The sequence below is a fragment of the Diabrotica undecimpunctata genome, chromosome 9, assembly GCF_040954645.1.
Source record: "Diabrotica undecimpunctata isolate CICGRU chromosome 9, icDiaUnde3, whole genome shotgun sequence".
NCBI classification, from domain to species: domain Eukaryota; kingdom Metazoa; phylum Arthropoda; class Insecta; order Coleoptera; family Chrysomelidae; genus Diabrotica; species Diabrotica undecimpunctata.
Window position 1 is genome coordinate 12,607,671 of NC_092811.1, and position 23,053 is coordinate 12,630,723.

Consider the following 23,053-nt stretch of genomic DNA (forward strand, 5'->3'; position numbering starts at 1 on the left):
GGGCTTCAGTCTGGTAGAGGTATCTTGGTCGGGGTTCTTGTTACAGCTCAAATATCACGGATCAATTAAGGAAGTACTTACGACACAAAGACAAGAAGTTAGAAGAGAAGATAAGAGATAAGAGAAGAAAAGTTATTTGGGCACCACCCTATTTTTAGAGGAACAGGGAAACCTTAAGGCATAGAGAATACGATAATGAGAAAGATAAGATACAGTTAAGATACGCGAGAATAAAATAAACCGTGAGAGGAAAGGTATCTTGATCGTGCGGTACACACTCAATATTTCGACACAGATACACTAATTATACGATAAAACAAATAACATAAATCAGTAAAAATGCCTGAAAGAGATACACCATGCACAATAATATATATTCATATCATAACATTAAAAATAAAAAGCAAAAGGTTCGTCAACAAAATTATATTGAGGTATATAAAAAAAAATACACTATAACAATCTTTACGGCACAGTTAGATGACACGAGATAAGTGATTGATTAATTTATAATCGAATAAAAACAAAAAATATCTTTTTTGGGAAAATAATTCTGCATAACGTAGTATTCTCAAGAATAGAAGAAAGCAAGGGACATTATAATAGTCAATATTCGTCAAACAAATTATTATTATGCCTTGAGAACACTTAAACGTTTACCAAAAATTTTTTTATTGAATGTGATCACCTCAAATCTATATATGAAATTTAACATAAATATACCCTACATTAATATAAAAGAAATGGTCCGTAATTTATACATATATTATATCGTAGGTTCAAACTCATAATAGTTCGTTCCGTTTAACCATAAACAGCAAGGTCACTAAACTAAACGTTGTAAATCAAATTCTTACGGTTTAGGTATCAAAGTTGAGCTTTAGTCAATAAAATTTACTACTCACAATTAATATGCCACAGGTGGATACAGATAGTGGCGTTAGGCCTTCAATAAAGTCACCTGACACTTGGTCCTCGGCAACAGGTAGCTACAGCAACGAATTACGGTTTGATTTCGGCAGACGAGAAGATAAACAGCCAAACAGGAATAGCACAGGTAATAATCGGTAGTAGAGATGAATGATGAATAATGCACAATGAATGGTGAATATTAAATAATGGCCAATGGCTAATGGCTAATCGTTAATGGCTAATGGTTAATCGGCAAACAGAAGTGACCTCGTTCCTTCGAAGTGGAACACGTCTGTTGGACAAAAGAGAAAATATTTAATATAGGACTCACTGTGTAAAGATAAATAAGGGTGAATTGAAAATCCACTTACCGCCGATTGTCGAAGATAAGACCGCTTGCCACAGGAACCAACTTGGAAATGAATATCGGATTGTGAATTTAGAAGGGCTTAGACAAGCGAAGGTTGAAAATAGGGAGGGGATATTGGCTGAAGGATGCCACGCGAAATTGACATTAAATATCCGGGAAATTGGGGTTCATTTTCGTAGCGTTTACCAATAGAAAGTAAAGTTTCTACGAAAAACAACTCTTCTGATTTTCTGAGAAGGTAGCTCGGAGATTTCACAATAGGTCCTTTTTCCTTTGTTATTAGGAAAGATTTTTATGTAGCAAAACAAGATAAAAAGAAGAAGAAACATTTGGCGAAGTTATTTCTTTGTTAAAAAAAGGCGTAACAAAACGAAGGTATGCAGGCATGGGCGGCGTGAAAATAGTTTATTAAAGGGAATAATTTAAAGAAATTATGAACATGCTTCACAGCCCTTTCCACGATGTAAACTGGGTGTACTGAGTTTGCATCGGAACTGTGAAACAAGGAAGCATGGGAGAACTATCGTAAAGACAAGTTGAGAAAAACAAGGAAAGTTTACGTTACTACGATAACACATACGTACAATATGACCAAGTAACATTATAACATAACATAAACGATACACTAAATAGTATCTATCTAACACAATAGACAAAACATAAAAGTAATTCTACAAGTTTTACAAAAGTTATAAAGGTATATGCTTAATAATTATAATTTTTACAAAAGGTATGAAAGTACAAGCTTAATGAATTTATTTAACCTATATAATATTTTTATACAACTATGTTAATATATACACTTATGTGTCAAAAGGTATAAGAGGGTATCCGCTCGATATTGTTACAGCAAAATAGGACACGTAAGGCAAACAAGGCAATATGGAGATCGTTAAACAATGAGCGAGAGAGTGAGTTCGTCGCGAGATTGTTAACGTGAGGCACCTTGGTTTAAATAACACTGTATCAATAGATAGTCCGAGTATTTTGCTTAGATATCATCACTAGAAAGATAGACTTAACCTAGTTTCAGTGGTGTAAGAAGATAGCTAAAAATCCATATAACGGTACTTATTGAAATATAAGCGGTAATAATAGACGATTAATATGCCAACGTTTTTCGTAACTCGGCATAAAGGTAATAAGACTAATGTTAAGTTTTGGTTAGGTAGGTAGGGAGTTTGTAACTAACAAGGAGAATTGTAATGAGGATTTGCGTACTTAGTATCTCTTAATGATTATCAAAAGTCTATGCAGTATTAACAAGAGATTGAGATTTAATAGAGTTAAAAATTATATTTCAGTAATGTGGTTGCAAAAACCCGAGGTTTAGGAGCAGGGGGTACATATGGTACATAATTTTTCAGGTGCACATAGGGTATTTATTCTGGTATTGATGGGACTAACCTCTTAGGCACCAAAATTAACACTAAGAGAGTCATTTAATTGGCCTCATTCCGGTTGAAGAACGACTGAATTCTTACCACAGATGGTCAATAGAAACTAGGATCCAGATACTATTTTCGGCGAGTCAACTGGCGAACGTCCGCTAACATCAGTCCTAGCCTTCCTCAGTGCCTAGTATCTCTGGCAGATGCTGATCTCTATGACGAAAAGGGGTAGAGAAGATGTTATTTCTATGTTGGGTCTCACATCAAAAGTTAAACCAAGTAGGAAAGAGAGTACTACACGATTTGGGAATTCTAAACACGACAGAGATGTCACAGCCGGACAGTGTGTTTAGGGATTTAGGGGAAGTCTTGTTAGAAACACTGTATCAGTAAAGATAAGGTATAAGGCAATTGTACTTTTTAGAAGGTAAAGGCAAGAAAATCTTAGGTTTTCTTAAATAAGGTAGTCCTTAATTATTCCATTTGGAGTCAAGGTAGTTTTATTCAAGATACGATATGTTTCCAATTTTCTTTGGAAGGTAAGGTGTGTTTCTAACAGATAAGGTACCCTTCAATTTTCATTTGAAGGTAAGGTAAATCTTTTCCAATTTTTGTTGGAAGATAAGGTATATTTTCAACAGATAAGGTACCCTTCAATTTTCATTTGAAGGTAAGGTAAATTTTTCGTTGGAAGGTAAGGTATATTTCCAACAGGTAAGATATCCTTACATTTTTATTTGAAGATAAGGTAAAAATTTTTAAATAAAGGTAACACGATAAGATTTCTTCGCTTGTAAGGACTACAGCACAGCCTATATAACGATTATTTTATCAACGCAATGAGGTAAGGTGTGTTATAAGATAGGACGAAAAATTTAAGGTAAATCGCATGACGTCGAAAGTAAAAATAAAGACATAGATAAGTAGAAATCAAAGCAATTAAGACTAACCATGAATTATAGGGGTCTCAACAAACATCAATTTACATGGACAGGTAAGATACATCGGTAGAAAGACATGAGAGGTGTTTTCACGAATCTTGTTACAACAATGTATGTATGAGTGTCAGATAAGAAATAGTAGGAAATAGTAAAATAACCGTTTTTACTACAGACGTATTATAACATATATAGATATGGGAGGTAAAAGTTCCTAGTCAATAAAGTTAGATGTGGGCGTTAGACGACAGTTACAAAAGGTATAATATATATATTTCTAGCATGGTAAATAGTTATTCTTGCTCATTTTCTGAGACTTCGGAATCAAAAGAGTCACTATAACACGGCTTTAAATCTTTTATATGCCAGCGTCCAGCATTAGTACCATCTTCGTTTTTTATTTGATACACCAGACGAGAGAATTTTTTAGATATTGTACCCTTGACATACTTGGGAGCAAGCTTAGACATGAAACGTTTTGGAGCACTACTAAGAACAATATTTTTGCGCCACACGGTATCACCAACAGAAAATTGAACATCTCGTTTGCGGAGATTATAGTATTTGGCATTTCTTTCATAGGCTTTAGATAGGTGGGTTTGGACTTCCTTGAAGACAGTTGACAATCCAGTTATTTCAGAGGCATATTCGTCTCTGTTACCGGGAGAGAATTCGATATTTTGGAGCTGGTCATAGGGACGATTATAATAATCTCCTAATAAGGGAACGTTGCGGGCAAAATTCAGAAAAGCTGGGGAGTGTTGAGTAACTTCATGGCGGGCGGTATTAATAGCTTGTTGAATTTTAAAAATTTCTCTATCCCATTCGGAATGTTCGGTAATATAGCTGCGAATAGCGGTACAAATGGTACGATTACTTCTTTCTACGAAGTTGCATTGGGGGGAATAAACGGCAGTGAACCAGATTTTTTGAACTCTGTATTCATGACAAAGATTCTTAAGAATTTTGCTATTAAAATTAGAGGCATTGTCGCATATGATGTGTTGGGGAACACCGAAAGTTAAGAAAACATTATTTTCTAGGAAGTTAGCGACATTCTGAGCGGTAGCTTTGCGTAGGGGTTGTATTAACGTATATTTAGAGAACCAGTCAGTCACGACGAGTAACCAAGAGAAACCTTTTTTACTGCGCGTGAGGGGACCGATAAAATCAATAGCAATTATTTGCCACGGGAACTCGGCTTTCTTCTGATTTCCCATTAAACCCATTTGAGGAACATTTGGAGCTTTCTGTGCTCCACAGACTTGGCAAGAACGAACGTATTTGAGGACGTCTCTCCTCATCTTCGGCCAGTAAAATCTCTCTTTGACCCGGGATAAAGTTTTAAAATAGCCTAAATGGCTACAAGTAGGAGGTTCATGACAGGATTTGAGAACGTCGTGTTTCTGGGGAGAAGGTACTAAAATTTTCCATTCTATTTCGTTAGATTTAAAAGGTAGACAGGTAGGTACATACTTATAAACATATTCATTTTCTACTTTCCATTGGGGGAAGTTATCTGGATTAGCGATAATTTTTGACCGTAAGTTATCATACCAGGGCTCGATTCTATTTAGATCAACATCGAGAGAAGCTAATTCGGGACTTACAGGAGTTTCGTCCAGAGGGACTTGTTCGTGCATTCTACTGAGTGCATCCGGTACTTTATGGCAGGATCCCTTTCGGTGAACAAGAGTAAAGTTATGTTGTTTGAGGCGCATGGCCCAACGACAAAGACGACCAGAGGGATTTTTGAGGGTAGTCAACCAGAGAAGGGAATAGTGGTCAGTGATGACGGTGAACTTGGTTCCTTCAACGTACGGACGAAATTTTTCAATGGCGAAAAGGACGGCAAGGCACTCACGTTCTGTGACAGAGAAATTTCGCTCGGCTTTAGTCAGAGATCGACTAGCGTAACATATAACTTGTTCGCTATCATCTAATTTTTGCGTCAAAACAGCTCCAACTCCAGTATCACTGGCGTCGGCTTGAACGACGAAGGGTTTCGAAAAATCTGGTTGAACCAGTACGGGGGCAGATACTAAGGCTTGCTTGATTAAGATAAAAGACTTTTCAGCTTCAGGATTCCAAGTAATGGTTTGTTTCTTTTCTTTTCCTTTACCTTTTAGGAGATCGTTTATTGGAGAGACAAGGGTAGAGAAATTTTTAATAAAACGGCGGTACCAAGAGCAAAGTCCAATGAAGCGTTTAATTTCGGTAGTGTTTGTAGGTCTGGGATAGGTTATCATAGCAGATATTTTTTCGGGGTCCGACCGAAGAGAATTATCACCAACGATATAACCGAGAAACTTAAGGGAAGTTTTGAAGAACTCGCATTTATCTAAGTTAATGGTAAGATTTGCGTCCTTTAGCTTTTCTTTAACTTTAGAAAGAAGAGAGATATGTTCTTCAAAGGTAGGGGAACATACTATTATATCGTCAAGATAACAAAAAATAAAGGGTTCGAATTCAGGTCCGAAAATTGCATCTACCAGACGTTGTTGTGTTTGTGCTGAATTACACAAACCGAAAGGCATAACGGTAAATTGGAATAACCCTCGACCTACTACGGCGAAAGCAGTTTTTTCACGAGATGATTTTTCCAAGGGGATTTGCCAGAAAGCTTTCTTAAGATCAATAGACGAGATAAATTTTGCACCTCGTAAAAGAGAGAGGATCCTATCGATATTTGGAAGCGGGTAGGTGTCATGTTTAGTGACATCGTTTAAAGTACGACCATCAAAACAAAAACGAAATTCGTCATTTTTCTTCCTAACCAACAAAACGGGTGAACACCAAGAACTACAACTGGGTTCTATCACACCTAGCTGGAGCATTGAGTCTAGTTCTTTATTTAAGATATTCGACATATATGGAGACATAGGGAAAGGACGTCGCTTGAATGGTTTTGAGTCGCCTGTATCTATTGTCATTTGAATTTTATTTGTGCGGCCTATACCTTCAGCGCTACTAACTTCGTTAAAGTTATTAATAATTTTGTTCGCTAAGGTACGGTCGGTTGGACTAAGAGATTCTAACGAACAAAGATGCGGGAAGATAGCTTCTGGATTGGCCATAGGAAAAGGATGATTTGGTTTGTCGGACTTAGTATTCCATTGGTTGGTATTAAAATCAATTGAGAGACAAAATTGTTCAGCAAAATTACTTCCAAGGATAAAAGAACACGGTAAAGAAGGCACTACAAGGCATTGAATTACTCTAAAGACATTATCGGCAAGAATAGGTAAATCTATGAGACCAGTTACTTTTTTATTGGAACCGTCTGCTAGAGAAACTGTCGAGTTAACGGATTTATTTATTGGAATTTTATTTTGATTAAGAAAAGCGAGACCTTGTTGTCCGGCACACGTAATGGAACAACCGGTATCCAATAGTACAGTAAAATCTTGATTGTAGATATTTACAGATATGTAGGGTCTTTTATCAGTCTTTTTAGAGATCACAAGGGGACAGACTTTATTATGAGAAGGAAGACGATAGAAGTTTCTAACTTCCGTAAGGTAATTTTTCCACTCATTTTCGGTAAAGCGGTAGGAGTTTCTATTCTGAATTCTATTTGAAGAATAACTGGAGGATCGGGAGATATCGGACTTTTTGGGATGTCTGGGAATAGAATAGCCGATAGTATTTATTCCGTACGTTAGTTTTTTGGAGGATTACAATTTGTACATTGTGGGAAGGTAACTTGAGATTTTCCACATCGATAACAAAATATTTTCCTCGGACGACGACATTCACGGTGACTGTGTCCTTTGCCTTGGCAATTCCAACACGCAGTGGAAGAGTTTGGCTTAGAAGTTAAGGGAGGTACGTAATTCTTGCCTGAAGAACGGTTCGTGGGAAAGGTATTACTAGAAGAATTGTTTCTAGACTGAAAATGTCTCGGAGGGTTTCTCTGGGCATCCCTTTGGTTTTCTACGCTAGAAATAGAAGGAGGGTCACGTTTGAAAACTGAGGCAGCATTTATTTCGACGGTATTAATGAGAGAAGATAATTGGTCTACGGTATCCACCGTACTAGTGGCTATCATAGTAGAATATTCCGGTAGGAGATTTGAACGAATATAAGAGATTATGGTTTTTTCGGAGGGCTGTCTCGGTAATCTCTTTATTAAATTAAGTATGTCTGCTTGATACAGAACGAAAGGTTCATTTTTTCTTTGCTTACGGCTTTTGATCTGATCCCACAGTTCGTCTTCATAGCCATGCGGAAGGAATGTGAATTTAAGTAATTCGACCAGTTGTGGCCAAGAGGTAAGTTTAGATTTAACGCTGCTAAACCATTTAGCTGCGTTACCTGAGAAAAATTCCACGGCAGATCGGAAAAGTATCGCATCGGGAATATCACGCGATTCAGCAAGATTTTGAATTTTTTCCAAGACACTAAATAGATGCTTAGGATCACCGGAAAATTTAATATTCCAATCACCTACATTGACAGGAGTATTAACATGGACGATAGGGTTAATGGCTGGCATAGGAGCTTGTGAAGTTAAAGGTATATATGCAGGATTCGAGTCGGTAGTGATTATTTTATCATCTAGGTTTGCTTCTAACAGAAGGCAGGTAGAGATAGCTTCGTCTTTAAAATTCGATTCCACAGGTTTCTGTGGATCTGGGGTTAGACGTTGTAGTCTTAGGGAAAGATGCAATAAATGGGCCTTTGTTCTTTTGTAGACAGAATCACTAGGGTTTCCTTCAAATTCAGAAATAAGATTTTCGACTTCGGAAAAGATAGTTTCGATCTGGCTTGATTCATCTTCAAAGATAAGGGGATTTTCCGTTAGATCGATAATCGGAGTGGCTTTCTGAAGGGCTTTCTTAAGGATAGATTTTTTTTCGGAAAGAGTTCTATTTGACTTAATACCTCTGATTTTCAGTTCGTAATCGATCTGATTTACCTTGAGATAAGAGATAACAGAAGAATCCATTTTTAAACTCGTTTAGATAAAAAATAGTCGAGAGAAGAGAAGATACTTATATTTGAAGACTGCGTTGCGGTGCTATTTTTTACCATTTAGCTACCACATTGGACGATATTTTCTTGCTGTTAGCTACCACATTGGGCGCCATTCTTTTCTGTGTACCCTCTTGATGATCGATTGAAGGTTACACAAAGAACGGTACTAGGCTCGGGCTTCAGTCTGGTAGAGGTATCTTGGTCGGGGTTCTTGTTACAGCTCAAATATCACGGATCAATTAAGGAAGTACTTACGACACAAAGACAAGAAGTTAGAAGAGAAGATAAGAGATAAGAGAAGAAAAGTTATTTGGGCACCACCCTATTTTTAGAGGAACAGGGAAACCTTAAGGCATAGAGAATACGATAATGAGAAAGATAAGATACAGTTAAGATACGCGAGAATAAAATAAACCGTGAGAGGAAAGGTATCTTGATCGTGCGGTACACACTCAATATTTCGACACAGATACACTAATTATACGATAAAACAAATAACATAAATCAGTAAAAATGCCTGAAAGAGATACACCATGCACAATAATATATATTCATATCATAACATTAAAAATAAAAAGCAAAAGGTTCGTCAACAAAATTATATTGAGGTATATAAAAAAAAATACACTATAACAATCTTTACGGCACAGTTAGATGACACGAGATAAGTGATTGATTAATTTATAATCGAATAAAAACAAAAAATATCTTTTTTGGGAAAATAATTCTGCATAACGTAGTATTCTCAAGAATAGAAGAAAGCAAGGGACATTATAATAGTCAATATTCGTCAAACAAATTATTATTATGCCTTGAGAACACTTAAACGTTTACCAAAAATTTTTTTATTGAATGTGATCACCTCAAATCTATATATGAAATTTAACATAAATATACCCTACATTAATATAAAAGAAATGGTCCGTAATTTATACATATATTATATCGTAGGTTCAAACTCATAATAGTTCGTTCCGTTTAACCATAAACAGCAAGGTCACTAAACTAAACGTTGTAAATCAAATTCTTACGGTTTAGGTATCAAAGTTGAGCTTTAGTCAATAAAATTTACTACTCACAATTAATATGCCACAGGTGGATACAGATAGTGGCGTTAGGCCTTCAATAAAGTCACCTGACACTTGGTCCTCGGCAACAGGTAGCTACAGCAACGAATTACGGTTTGATTTCGGCAGACGAGAAGATAAACAGCCAAACAGGAATAGCACAGGTAATAATCGGTAGTAGAGATGAATGATGAATAATGCACAATGAATGGTGAATATTAAATAATGGCCAATGGCTAATGGCTAATCGTTAATGGCTAATGGTTAATCGGCAAACAGAAGTGACCTCGTTCCTTCGAAGTGGAACACGTCTGTTGGACAAAAGAGAAAATATTTAATATAGGACTCACTGTGTAAAGATAAATAAGGGTGAATTGAAAATCCACTTACCGCCGATTGTCGAAGATAAGACCGCTTGCCACAGGAACCAACTTGGAAATGAATATCGGATTGTGAATTTAGAAGGGCTTAGACAAGCGAAGGTTGAAAATAGGGAGGGGATATTGGCTGAAGGATGCCACGCGAAATTGACATTAAATATCCGGGAAATTGGGGTTCATTTTCGTAGCGTTTACCAATAGAAAGTAAAGTTTCTACGAAAAACAACTCTTCTGATTTTCTGAGAAGGTAGCTCGGAGATTTCACAATAGGTCCTTTTTCCTTTGTTATTAGGAAAGATTTTTATGTAGCAAAACAAGATAAAAAGAAGAAGAAACATTTGGCGAAGTTATTTCTTTGTTAAAAAAAGGCGTAACAAAACGAAGGTATGCAGGCATGGGCGGCGTGAAAATAGTTTATTAAAGGGAATAATTTAAAGAAATTATGAACATGCTTCAAATGGACCAATTAAGTTTTTTACTTGAAACAACTGTATAGACGTGTTGGACAGTTGAAATGTAGTATAAGCTATTATAAAAAGACTCTCATCTAGGGAATCATCAATTGGAGTCAATAGGAAAAATATTGGAAAATATAATCTACAGAAGACTAAGAAACCTGCAGAAAGAAGAAGAGACATCCAAGAAGACCAATTCGGATTTAGAAGAGGAAGAAACTGCGAATGTTTTTTGGAAATTTTTAGAACCTGTTTCATATAGTGCTCGTGACATAGCCACAGAAATTAGAAAAGAGTTGGAACTGCTTAATATTTCCGTAAATCAGCTGGTAGGTCAAAGCTATGATGGAACTGCTGTAATGTCAGGAAGGGAAGGTGGAGTTCAAGGTATTATAAAAAAAGATTTTCCTTACGCATTTTATGTACATTGTTATCCACATCAATTTAATTTAATATTGTAGAAAAATGTTTGTGTTCCTTCAAATGAAGTCAATTTGTTTGAACTGCAATTGCCTGTGGCGCTGATTCACCGTTTCTGTAAGTAATTACATTTCCTAATTGAACACCCTTTTTAAATTACCACGAACCGCCACTGTATATAATCTATGTATTTTCTTTTATTACCGAGATGGTAAATGTCATTATTGTAAAAGATATTTCTAATTACTTCCTTGCAATCAAAAGCTACTCTTTAGTTTATACCAGGTAGTAAATAACTACCAATTTTTAAATGAATAGAAATAATAATTAAGGATTAGCTGCCTTAAATATTTCTATTAATAAACTAATTTTGCATAAATTTGCATAAAAATAGCGTTTTCAATTCATGCCTTTCAAGAGATTACTCATAAATATATTATATATTTTCCAAGTATTTCAAGAAGCCCATTCAGTACGATTTTGAGTAGGAATTGAAGTGTATTAAACCAGTTTTTACCTGAGTAAATATTACAAACAACCACTTGCACCTGTTTTGGATTTAAAACTCCTTTTATATTACAGATCTCTTAACATTCAAAATCCTCTAAATGTTTTGTTAAGAACAAACAAAGCTGTATTATTGTATATGAAATGTAACTTAATATTAAGTATACATATAAAGGAATTTGAAAAATGAATAGTATGTTACTTTATAAGGCGGAGAAGCATGACTTTTCTTGACGCGCCCGATATTACGCGCCGAACGAAGTGAGGCGCGTAATAGAGGGCAAGTCAAGAAAAGTCGCTTCTTTGCCGAATAAAGTATACTATTTTTTCTTCAAACGTAGCAATTTTCAACCATAAATAGTACAATTCATACGCTATTTTTACTCGAAATTAACTGTGACAACTATCAAAGTCGTCTAGATGTTAGAAATTAAAATAATTAAGTCGTCGGTGGGGATTTGCGTCTCCCTGGTTACAGTTGTTTGACAGTTGTTTGAAATTATTAAAGACAGCTTATTGTTGTTGCAACCGCAAGCGCAAATTTAGTGCGAAAATGGAAAACCTAGGCGAAATTGAGTCCGCGGCTAATAATGCAGTAGCACGTTTGGGGCCCTCCAAGTCCGGAATAAAGTATCGGTTAGCGTAAAAGCACTTCCAAGAGTGGTGCGATACAAGAGGAGTACGGCAAGTTACCGAAGACGTTTTACTGGCATATTTTAATATAATGGAAAATGAAAATAAATGGAAATCTTCTACAATGTGGTCACGATACTCTATGATAAAATCCGAGTTAGTTATTAGAAAAAATGTGGATATAAGCAAATTTTTAAAGTTACGTGCCTTTCTGAAAAAAAAAACAAGCGAAGGATATACTGCAAAGAAGTCTAAAGTTTTCACTAAAGACGAGTTTGATAAATTTTTGTTTGAATCGCCAGATAAGTTGTATTTAGGATTAAAGATAAAAAAAATTATATTGCAAAGCATGTAGTAATTGTAGTATACTCTACTAAATTATAAAAATATTTCAGATTGTTTTGTTAATTGGGGTTACCGGCGCCTGTCGATGCGACGAAATGGTAAAAATGAAGACTGTGGACATTGAGGATAACGAAAATGTAATAATTATCAAAATCCCAGACAGTAAAACACGACAAATTAGATCTTTTACGATAATTGGTCAAAACTACCTTAAACTGTATAAAAAGTATGCATCACTGCGGCCTGAAAATTTCACAGAAAACCGATTTTTTATCAAGTACCAAAATGGAAAGTGTTACCGAAGCGTCATGGGAATACATTCGATCAGCGCAGTAGCCCAAAAAGTAGCTAGTTATTTAAATTTAAACGATGCAAGCGCATACACGGGTCACTCTTTACGACGAACTTCAGCAACACTTTTAATTGATGGAGGCGGAAATCTAGAATGCCTCAAACGACATGGGGGCTCTGGAAATCAAGCAGGATTCAATAAGAAATAAGAACGATAATGCTCAAAAAATTTTAAACCCTCATGATTCGCCAACATCGGGAATGATTGCTGAAAGTTGTTCTTGACCATCAGTATCATCAACAATTACCAATGCGTATCAAGAGTCGGGAACATTTTTGCACGGTTTCAATTTTGAAAATGCCTAATTAACTAATTGTACTTTTAATATTACTATAAATAAAAATGATGTTTAATTGTTGTTAATGACATTTGTATTGTTGCTTTGTGACATGTTTCATATTGTTGCCATGACGACATTTTTCCCTCCGCCGTAAAGAAATGGGAAAAAAACTGCTGCCGGCGGAGACATCAAACTTTGACAGGATCAAGTTAGATAAGTAATGTCATCATTATTTGACGTTTGAAGAAAAAAATAATTATCAAACTGCCGATTAAAATTATTTGTAATACGCTTTCTATTTCAAAATATCTTTGTTTCTTCAATTTCTGTATATAACATGGTTGTTTATGACTGAAATGAAAAAAGTGAACAAGATTTTAGTTATTTTGTCCATTGATTCCAATTTTTCTCTATGGCCGATTTGGAAATGCATGACAACGGTTTTTATGACAACCATATTTGAAAACTCTCTTGAAAGGCTTGAATTGAAAACGCTATTTTTATACAAATTTATGAAAAATTAGTTCATAATTTAGTCCAGGAAATGAAGCATTTCACCTCGCAATTTTTTCGTACTTCGTGGATTGACTTGAAATTTTAACAGAAGGTAGTTAATAGCCTAGGGATCAAAATCTATATCGAACCAAAGTGCGCCAAAGCCTTGGGGGTGGTTGCCACCCCAACTCGGGGGTGAAAATTTTTTTTTACGTTTTAACCACAGGTTTCGATTAAAAAAGTGATTCTAAACAAAAAATGTTCTATACATTTTTTTTGTAAAACTGATATTTTTCAAGTTATTCGCGATTGAAAGTAACAACTTTTAGACGAAAAAATCGACGTTTTTAATCGATTTTTCGCGAATAACTCGAAAATGGTGCATTTTATCAAAAAAATTGTAGAGAATAAATTTGTGGCTTTTAAAAAGACAAATACAATTCATTTTTTAAAATGTTTTTGCGATATAATAGGAACCGAAATACGGCCTATCAATGTTCAGCGGTTTTCTTCAAATGCCAAATTTGAAAGATTCAAAGTCAAATATCGGGAAAATTATGCATTTTTGGAAGAAAACTCATAGAACCTTTTTAAAGAGCATAAATAGACCTAGGTATCATAAAAAAAGACTCTAGCTCAAAAATTGAGTGAGTTATGATGAAAATAAGGTCAATACCTCATTTTTTTAAGAAAAAATCGATGAAAACAACCCCCTAATTACCCCCATAATTAAAATCGATCTTCACCCTTCTGTAATTCTCTTTGTACATGTATTGTTAATACGTCCAAGAAGTTTGACCCATTTAAATGCTTAGTTTAGAAAAAGTACAGCTTAAAGCGAGAAACGATTTACAATTTCATATTTTTTACCTTTCTTTTTTTAAATATCCCCGAAAATACTGAATATATGAAAAAAATAAAAATGTACTAAATTGTAGCTTTTTTAATGACTAAAATTTTCCTTTATTTAGATTTGTTGTACAATGAATATTTGGCGAGATATAGCCGTTTAAAGCATCGATTTACGATCAAGCACCATCTTTTTCGAGCCCTTTAAACTCACCCCATTTAAAAACCAAGGGTTCCAAAAAGATTTAATTCACAGATCCTTGTAGCTCTTAAAAACCTCTACAAAATCGTTTTTGAAGAAACACTCTACCGTTAAAAATGAAGGAAATACGTTAAAAAAACCAATTAATTTTTTTTCCGGAAAATTCCATTAGTATAGTACAGTACATTTCGGAGCATAATAATCTACAAAACCGGTATATTAGGTAGTGGGGCGTTATACATTCGAAATTTTAAGCGTTCTTATTTTGAAATCACATACAACAGAATAAAACATCTGCTTACCAAGTTAAAAAAAATAAAAGATTTGGAAGCTTTTCTCGAGCAGATGCGATACGAACAGTTCATCAAAGCTACAACGAAAAACTGTGCGGTTAATCTATCATCCCTTCTGCCCACTGTTGATGCCTTAGATGAGCATTCAAAAAGATGCTATTACCAAATTCAACAGTGGCTTGGCAATGAAAATATCAGAGCAACAGATTGGGGATGGTATTCCAAAGATGGTTTGTTATTACCCGTACGCATGAACAAACAACCTGCACCCGATGAACTTTTGAAAATTATTTTTTGCCAATGCAAAAAAGGATGCGGCGTTTCATGTGGGTGCAGAAAAGTTGGTTTATACTGTAACTCTACTTGTTCTGGGTGCTCAGGTGAAGGGTGCAATAATAGTCCACCAATAATTGAAGAAGATGAGGATGACATAGATCACGATGAAGATGTAATTGATGACGAATAAAATTAATATTATAATTGTTTTACCTATAAATGTAAATATTTTCAACTATTTATGTAAATGTATAAGAATATATGGTGCCTTTTTATGTTGATAAATTTTTTTGTATTTAATTCTACTTTTTTCAATTTATATCTATTAAATTAGTTTATAAAAACTGCAATGTTGTAAAGGGTGATTTTCAAAAGTTGAAAAGTTGCAAAATTTTGGCAAAAAATTGTTTTCACCTATAGCACTCATAACAATTGATTTTTAAGGGTTGAAAATTTATGAAATTGTATTTTAAAGTATAAAAAAATCACTATTTAACTAATCCAAACCAAATTTCACTCATCTTAAGATTTGTAATGTTATTTTACTATTTTTGTAAATTAGGGGTAGTTTTCACCCCTAAGAACAATCAGGGTTGATCGGCATGACATAAACTATAAAGCAGAGGGTGAGTTGAGCTTAATTCCAAATTTTTATGCAAATCGTTCCAAGGCGAAATCATTTTCTTAGCATTACTATTTTTTTTACATTAATCTCTAACAAGGGTCGCTTTTTAAGGGTTGAAATATGATAGAACTTTATTCAAAAGCACGAAACTATCATTATTTAATTAATTCAAACCAAATCTTACCCATATTCAGGTTTAATATGTTATTTTATAACTTTTGACAATTAGGGGTAGTTTTCACCCCTAAAACCCTTCAGCGCACTTCGGTCCGATATAGATTTTGATCCTTGGGCTATCACCTACCTTCTGTTAAAATTTCAACTCAATCCATGCAGGACGAAAAAATTGCGAGGTTTTAACTTTTTTCGACCTTCATTTCCTGAACTAATTGTCAAACCCGCCTAACAGTTAGTACGAAAAAAGGACGGCGGTCTTTATAGAGACTATTCAAAGCAGAAAAAATCCACGATATCGACATTTCCTTCAGAAACACGTAAAAATTCATGACAACTTACGTATAGGTAAAGTATATAATGACTAATTTAGATATACATAAGGAAGTAATTAACTCTCTATTACAAACGTAGCATTTAAGTAGTTTGTTCCAACTTTCGTGACAATTGACATGGCCATCAAAAGTAAGTCAAGAGGTTGTAAAAACAGTCATAAAATCGAACAATAAGTCTTACAATAACATAAAATCATCGTAAAACATGATTTCCACTTAGCCTTTCATTTTAATGACACAATTTTCATTTGAAATAATCTTTCGCTGTTTTGTTTACTGATCGTTTAAATTTTCTATAGTACATTAACTCTATAACTTGGATATTTTTGGGTATCGTAAATCCTTGCGATGCGTCATTGCGTTGTAAAAACAGAACGAGTAAAAAATCGTTTTAATAATCAAGTTATCAAATTGTATGTAGTATTTTTGGCTACTGTGCAACATAAAGAAACATTTTATTAAAGCAAAGATAGAAGTATGGTATAGTAGTACAGAGAAATAAGCAAAAAAAAATACCCTGTTCGGGACCGTGACTAATCCAGATATCTTACATTTTTTTTAGTTAATATAGGCTTATATACAGATCACGACATTGTTTTATTAACCATACAACACAATGGCAATAGCAATTACACGTTTCCACCTCTATATTCATTTCACAGTAGGTACGAATTGTCGTAACTGTCACATTGACATTAAAAATTTCAAACGAAGTTCTGAAAGAATAAACAAATAATTAATAAAATGCCTATTACGTTGTATACCGTCTAAGAAAAAGTGCAACTTGTAACATGGTACTTTCAAAGTGATTGATTTATTTATTGTTGCCTTCGAAAATAGACCCCCACCAAGTGTTACAACAGTTAAAAATACCATTAAACATTTTCAAACTTCGGGATGTGGAATCTGTTGTAAAAAGTGTCATGAAGGTAATGAACCACGTGTTAGACCTGTCGATGAGGAGCGTCAAAACAGGAATATTAATATTTGTGCTTTTGTGGAAGCTTGTGGAAATAGTGTACAAATTGCTAGGGATGTTAACGTGAATGCCCGGACTGTCCAGCGAGTTCTCAAAAGGAATGGGTATCACTGTTTTAAGATACAACCAACACAAGAACTGTTTCCGGAAGATAACTTTAGGCGGATGGAGTTTTGTGAATTTATGTTAGATAAACAGAATGAAAATGTACACTTTTTAAAAAATATTTTATTCTCTGACAAATCTTCATTTTCATTACATAAAAAACACAATGCGTTCGTTGCAAGGTATTATTCTCGGAAAAATAAACACCTCAGTGTTGCAGTGCAAACACAGTATCCTCAAAAGTTAAATGTTTGGAATGGGATGTTAGGCGACCATATTGTTGGTCCATTTTTTATCGATGGACACCTAAACTGGCCCAAATATTTACAACTTTTACAGAATGAGATCATTCCGGCAGTTCGACGCCTTCCCGTTAATTTTCAGGAGGTTTATTTCCAACAGGATGGGTGTTCGGCTCAAAACTCTAGAGCAACTATTGACTTCCTCAATCAAACGTTTCCTGATCGACTGATAAGTACAATTAAATGGCCCGCTAGATCCTGTGACTTAGCGCCTAACGATTTCTTTTTTTTTGGGTTTTCTCAAAGAAAACATTTATAGGCATCAGTTTGAAAGGGCCACAAACCTAGTCGAATTAAAGGCAAAAATACCTCATTTCTCCGCAAGCATTACACCAGCCCCACTCCAAAATATGAGGAGAAATTTGTATGGCAGATTTGGTTACTGTTTAGCACAAGGAGGTGGAATATTTGAGCCCTTAATTCATTAATATGCTTTCCTAATTTTTATCTTTTGTTAGGTACATTTTACGAAGTTTGTAGGTTCTTAATTATAGTCCTTTTCCATCATATTGATAGCACATTATGTATGCAAATCCTCAACAGGTCAAAAAACCATAAGCGTCACCCTATACTTGTTTTGAAATAAATAAAAAAAATTAATATTTTAAGATGCCGTCAACAATTCATTATCTTTTAAAAAATCTTCTGTAAAATAAGTGTCCACTAATCTCACTATACCTTTTTTGTGCGTAAAAAACGCCCCAATGTTTCACGAAATAAATTAATGTAAACAGTAATTTAAAGGTGATTATTGTTTTCTATACAAGTTATCGCCTGACACAAAAAGAATACCTTCTTTGAACGATTACCTGGAATTACTGATAAGGCTTCACTAATGATAGTTTAAGTAGTTTTTATGCCATATATTACATCTTATGCCAATAATATAAATTAGAAATTGTTTGCATCTTCCATTTAGTTTGTAGATGTACATTGTTCATGTCTTACCTACCTACGTTTTTGGTGTCGATATTTTGTTATTTGCATTTAAAAATGACGTCGACAACAGGTTTTATCCCGGTTAAGTGTAGTTTTAAAGGTGCCTTCAGTCTAAGAGAAAAAAATATATTAAATGTACACGATGCACTTGTACATCAACGCCCTTTAAGTAATGTTCGTGAAATCGTTAACATGTGTTCAAATATGACAGGGGTTGGAGAAGCAACAATTTATAGATTCCTAAAAGAAAGAAAAGGAGGAACTGTTTCATCTCCCATGAAGAGTGGAGGGAGTAAACCCTTGGAAATTGAAGAAATACATAAAAACATGATAAGACCACTCATTTTTTTTAACAAAGAATTTCCAACATTGGACAAAATCCAAACATTAATTAGAGAAAATGAAGAGTTACCAATCATAAGCAACAAGAAATTATGGGGACTATTGAGAGAGATGGGATTTCGTTGGCAAAAGAATAGAAGAAAATCCGTTTTAATTGAAAAAGATTACATTGTATGTTATAGACGAGATTATCTAAGAACTATTAAAAAGTACCGAGAAGAATGGAAAACAATTTTTTATTTGGACGAGACTTGGCTAAATGAAGGTCATACTGTACCATATCTATGGGTTGATACAAATGTGAAAAGTTCCCGTCAGACATTCATCGAAGGTGTATCTACTGGAATAAACAATATTCCCGTTGGAAAAGGACGCAGACTCATAATAACCCATATTGGAAACGAATATGGTTTTGTCAATGGTGGATTATTAAGTTTTGCCTCAAAATCAACCAAAGATTACCACGAGGAAATGACTGCTGACGTTTTTGAAGAATATTTTGAGCAAATGTTGGATTTAATTCCAAAAAATTCTGTCATAGTCATGAATAATGCTAGTTACCATTCAAGACTAGCAGAAAAATTGCCAACAAGGGCATGGAAAAAAGGAGAGATAATCGAATGGTTGGATAAACACGCAATTGAGTACAAGAAGAATTCGACAAAAAAAGGAATTATTACATATTGTAAGGCAACATAAAGCAGCTTATAAAAAATATATAATTGATGAAATGGCATTAAACCGTGATGTAATTATTTTACGTTTACCCCCACACCACTGTGATCTGAATCCTATAGAAAATATATGGTCTCAAGTAAAGGGTGAAGTCGGACGCAACAACAAAACTTTTAAATTAGAAGACTTACAACAATTATTAGAACATTCCTTATCAAAAGTAACTCCAGAAAATTGGAAAAATGCTGTTAGTCATGCTCACAAGGAAGAAAATAAAATGTGGAATTTGGATAATATGACTGATGCAATGCTGGAACCGGTAATAATTAACATTGGAGTTGAAGATTCCTTAGATTCTGAAGAAAGCAGTGAATCTGAAATGGAATTTGATTAAAATAATATTCATTTTTTTACAAATCGGCCCTTGTTACGGCCACAAATTATTTTATATATAACCAATAAAATAAACATCTTACATTTCTTGCAAATTCATTAGTACCTGTTAATCTCCATCACTCCGACACTGGCAACTTTATTTAGGGATTAGTAACCCTCAAAATTATTGTATTCTATTCTGTTTCAACCTTTATACCTGGTGGTCATACTTAATTTAAAATTGTTTTTCTATATAGTTCTGCAAACTTGTTGATAAATATCTATTTTTCATTGAGTCACCCGTATCAACAGTTTAGGGATTTGCATACATAATGTGCTATCAATATGATGGAAATGGACTATAATAATTTAGTGTAAACAATGCCATTTTTTCGATTTTTTCCTTACTGTTGAAAAGCTTAATTTTTGAGGTAAAATTACAATACTTTATCTTTTAAAACATTAAAAAAAGCTGTAAAATGGCAATGTGTAAAAGTTGTAAAATTAATTTATTGCTTCAAAAACTGCAAAATAAGGCAAAAGCGTTATTTGTTTATAACTATTGTAAAAATCAACCTAGGCATTTGTTATTCTGTCGAAAGTTGAAAATTGTTGTCCTTAACAAATTCTCAAAATCTCAGATGGATCCATTAATTAGTTTAAAAATTATTCTATTTGTTTATCCCGGAGACTTTTTTTGCAGTAACATTAATCAGATAATAATGAAGATACAATTATTCTACGCGTAGCAAATGAAAGTCTAAGAGTTAGATCAAAAAAATTGAAAAATAAATAATTTTTTACAATGCAAAACCCATTTGTAAAATACCGATTATTTTTGATTTATTAACATTTAGAATAACTTTTATACTATTGCTCGTAGATAAAATCTTTTTTCATATTGGAAAAGCTGACATTTTTACACGAATTTTAAAAGAAAAAAATTAGTTCTACGATAATTTGGGGCAAAGTTAGTTTTTTTTTTTAATTCACAGCTAATTTGTTTACAACAATTAAGGAACGCAATTTTCGGCATTTGAAAGAAAAGGATTTGTTTTTGTACAAGAAGTTGTACAAACATTGCACTATAACAGGATCATCTGTGAATGGACAGTGGAAGTGTGACGACACAACTGTCAATTACTTTCCAAACAAAAGTTGAAATGCCCAATCTCAAGACTTTTTAAATTCTATAAAGTTAACATTTTGCTTCCTCTGCTGCTTTTTTTTAAGTATAGCGTTTTTTACGATAATACCATCATAATTCAGTGTTCCATTTCTATGAAATATAGTTTAAAAATTTAAATTAAAGACATTCTAACCTTACTTTATTGATACATGCATTTTAGTGCTATTTTTATAAAACAACATGCTTTATTATTTACACAACCTTGTAAAATTGTTGTAGTAACTATTAGAATACTTAGATATTGCAAAAAGCGGAAAGATTCTGTAAAAAAATGAAAAAATAACGAAAAATACAAATTATCCACACTAAACGAGGTTTGTTTGGAAAGTGAAACTGACAGATGTCAATAAAATCTACGTCATCACTTCCATGTCCATTGTCAAACATATGGTTCAAATTAAGACTAATAGTAGCGAGTGGAGGGGAAACTCACAAATCTACGCGTTCAAAAAATATAAATACCTACTTTTATATTTTTACTCACTATGTATATTAGTTTTGCTTATCGTTAGAACTAACAATATATCTTCTAATTAGAAATCGAATTATTTGGTAAATTTTTTGACAAATAACTTTATAAAAGAGTTAAATGACTTTTATTTTCAAAAATATTTTTGGGTCGCCGCGCCACCGGTGACCCCACCTTGTGAAAATCGTTCTATCAATCTCACCTTGTGGTTCTAGGGTTAAGTTATATTTCATACACAATAATCAGCCTTTGTATGTTCTGAACAAAACATTTAAAAAGTTAAGAGATCTGTAATAAAAAGATGGAGTTTTAAATCCAAAACAGGTGCAAGTGCTTATTTGTATTATTTACTCAGGTAAAAACTGGTTTAATATACTTCAATTCGTACACAAAATCAAAATGAATGAGCTTTTTGAAATACTTGGAAAATATGTATATAATATACTTATTTATGAGTAATCTCTTGAAAGGCTTGAATGGAAAACGCTATTTTTATGCAAATTTATGCAAAATTAGTTTATTAATGGAAATATTTAAAGTAGCTATTCCTTAATTATTATTTCTATTATTTAAAAACTGGTATTAGTTATTTACTACCTGGTATAAATTAAAGAGTAGCTTTTTATTGCAAGGAAGTCATTAGAAATATCTTTTACAATAATGACATTTACCATCTCGGTAATATAAGAAAATACATAGATTATATACAGCGGCGGTTCGTGGTAATTTAAAAAGGGTGTTCAATTAGGAAATGTAATTTCAGAAATGGTGAATCAGTGCCGCAGGCAATTACGTCTCAAAAAAATTGGCTACATTTAAAGGAACACAAAATTTTTTCTGCAATATTAAATTAAATTGATGTCCATAACAATGTACATAAAATGCGCAAGGAAAATATTTTCTTATAATACTTTGAACGCCACCTTCCCTCCTGACATTACAGCCGCTCCATCCTAGGTTTGACCTACATGTCACGGGCATTATATCAAACAAGTTCTAAAAATTTCCAAAAACGTTCGTAAATTTAGCCACTCCACTTATATCTTAAAATAATTAATAAATAAAAAATAAATAATAACAAGTTGCTGGTGAGTAGTAATAATCAAAGAGAGGAAAATGCTTGGGTCATGTGCTGAGAGGCGAAAGATATGAATTACTTCAAGTTATACTGGAAGGAAAAGTACAGGGCAAAAGATCAGTAGGAAGACGCCAGAACTCGTGGCTGAAAGACCTGAGGAGATGGTTCGACCGCTCATCCGCAGAAATCTTTCGCGCAGCAGTTTCCAAAACTACAATTGCCATTTGGATCGCCAACCTTCGAAAGGAGACGGCGCAATGAGAAGAAGAAGGTGAGTAGTGCCTCTGAAAGCTGTTTTTTAATCTCTTCCTGGCAAACAGT

The 23,053-nt window shown here is 33.9% G+C and overlaps 1 protein-coding gene across 1 annotated transcript in view; it reads right to left on the reverse strand.

The window, feature by feature from the left end:
• The window catches only part of mthl1 (adhesion G-protein coupled receptor methuselah-like 1), a 368,256-nt gene that overhangs the window by 342,169 nt on the left and 3,034 nt on the right, over positions 1–23,053 (reverse strand). The gene's annotated exons all lie outside the window — the stretch shown is intronic.